This window comes from Gymnoscopelus microlampas (assembly GCF_963454915.1).
Source record: "Gymnoscopelus microlampas genome assembly, chromosome: 23".
NCBI classification, from domain to species: Eukaryota; Metazoa; Chordata; class Actinopteri; order Myctophiformes; family Myctophidae; genus Gymnoscopelus; species Gymnoscopelus microlampas.
In genome coordinates, this window is record NC_139960.1 from 35,845,562 (window position 1) to 35,848,556 (window position 2,995).

A 2,995-nucleotide genomic window follows, 5' to 3' on the forward strand; every position below is an offset into this window, starting at 1 on the left:
CTACACCTAGTTTAAAACTTTGTTGTCAATATTCTGTATTTTAGAGTTATATTGAAGTATGATAGCACGATACCATCCCCCTTTTTGTTTTTATTTTTCAGCAGAAAAGATGCATATGGGCAGCACTTTTCCTTCATAAAATGCACCTACAGTAGAGTGTGAATTTACCCTTATGCAGTCACATTCTGCACATACGGAAATCAAACACACACACACACGCACACACACACGCACACACACACACACACACACAAACACACACACACACACACACACACACACACACACACACACACACACACACACACACACACACACACACACACGCATTCTATACAAAAAACAAAGACTATTGAGTGGTGGCAGCTTTTTGACCTCGCTGTAACTATAAACAGACAGACGGCCGGAGCCGGGGGTCTGTCTAGATGGCACAGCCCATAAACTACTGCCGCAGTCCATTGTTTCAATCCAACAAAGAAACTTTATTAACCTTCACAATCTACCATTGTCTGGTCCTTCCGCATGCTAGGAGTTAGTGGACAAGCAGGGAGCGGACCGTCATTATGAGCGGACGTGCGTGCACGCACACACACACACAATCGCGCGTAGTCGCGTACACAAGTAAACATTCATTGACATAGATATATGCAGAGAATGTTACAGGAACAGGCTGTGTATCGAAAAGAGTTTTAATATCTCATCATCCACATAGACTTTTGGCAATATTCCAATAATATCTAGCAGAGATTTAGACTCAAGTCAGACTTAAGTCGCAAGAAACTGGACTTGAGAGACTCGACTTGGACTGCTCTTCTGTGAGATGTGACTTACTTGCAACTTGACTGCTGTAAGACCAGACTTGACTCGAGACTTGAAAGTGAAAATTAAATCAGGTTTAGGCCGATAAAAGCCCCAGAGCAATAGATTATTCCAATGGTAACTGCAAAATTTGTACACACTGGATTAAGCTCCATTTACACACCCTAAGAGTTTACAAATGGAACCAAAAATGTCCATGGAGGGTCCTTGAAATTAAAACGTTTGAGAACCACTATGGCTTATTCAATGAAGAATGCAACTTTAAATGTACAACTGACACAGGCTGCTTTGTGTAGTAGGTCTACCTTTCTGTATTGTTTGATTGAGAGTAACCATGGAAACTGACTGGACACTGCATGTCAAACTGGTGTGGGTATTCAGTTATGGGGATGGACAGAACTGAAGGCTTGACACCATTTGTCATTTCATAAAATGATATAACTACTCTATGCTTGATGTTTGAACTCGAGTCTGTTTTAATAAACAATAGTTCATTTAGATAATAATCTTTCAATCTTTAACCATTGCACATAAAGTTTTTTTTAACAACTTCTCTAAACACTATTAAACACTATTTGTATTTGTCTGCTCCATAAATAAATATGGTGCAGGAACTAAGCCAATGGCTTTCATTAGAACATTCTGACTCCTTGCATGCCATGTAGAAATCTCTGACTAATGCTCAGCATACTTTCCAGTGCCAATTCACATCGATTGTATCAGAAAGTAAAAATCTATTCTGGCACTGGACTGCAGACGAGTAAATGTTACTAACCCTAATCTATTCCTGCCTCTAGGCAAACCCACATGCTGAAACAAGCTTTTGTGACCAAAGAAGAAAACTAAGAAAACTATGCATCACTAACTAATGATTCTGACATGAGGCTGAACAAAACTGTCATGGACCAAAAATACATGGGCTCTACTTCAAACAGTAGGTGTATTTCTTCGATATGAAACATACGGTATATCTCTGTATGTCTCTGTCAGGTGGTGGAAACCTCATACAGTATGTCCAAAACCGTTCCTTTTCAGGGTTCAAATTCAAAAATAGCAAAAGTAGCAGATAGACAAGCTCAAAACGTGTCGCTTCGCGTCGCGTTTCGAGCTTGTAGATCTGCTACTTTTGATGCTTTTGTGTGACGCTGTAGTATGACCAAGTAGGGTATTAATTTATGAAAAAACACAAAAAGTTAGAATATGGAGATAAGAGGTTTTTCTGCCCGACAGCAACAATATAACAGTGTACTCCAAAATGATATTAAGTCCATTCTCAGACCTTGCACTGGCCCAACATACTGTACATTTCAGTTAGTTATAGTACTGACCTCGGCCGGCACTTTAGTACCACTATAAATTGGATTATAGAGCTACAATCCATATGTTTTATGTCCGTTGTCTCACTCTCCCTAGAGAACAATGTCCGAAGTACAATAAAGTACAATAAAGCGATGCATCTGCTGGCAGCTGTCCAATCTGGTGCACTGTCTACTGCAAATAACTTTATTGACATCGTCAACCATTAGGTGTCTAAATGTCTCAATGGAAGAGTAGGGAGACCACATCCAACCACTGCAGATTTACCAGTTACATTGTATTAACATGTAACTATAGGGGCGGCCATAGCTGAATGGTTAGTGAGCCTGCCTATAGGACTCCGGTACGATTCTAGCTCTCAGCAATGTGTCGACATGTTCCCGACCAAACACTTGACGCCTGTTTGCCCCCTCCGCGCTCCTCGTTTGGGCAGCACTCGGCTGGGTGAAGCTGAAATCTGAAGTTCCCCTGTGGGATGTGACAGGTATCAAAAAAAAAAAAAAACTACGATACAGATTGGGTCAAAATATATATATATATATATATTCATTAAAATACATCTTTAGCATTAACCACTTTTCAAGTTCAGCGTTAGAGAATGCATGCATGCATTCCTAAGCCAATAATGACCAGCGGACCGGTAGGCAGCGGTTCCGGTAGGAGACACAAAAGATACTCTTTGTGTCTCCTACCGGAACCGCTGCCGGTCATCAAATTATTGGCTTGGGAATGTGACAAAAACAAAAATATATACATGAATTCAAGTCTCTATGGGGTGACTAATCGATAGAAAAGTCATTTTGGGGGTGAACTATCCCTTTAAGCAGCTAATCTCACCACCAGGGTGAAAGTCAAAGTG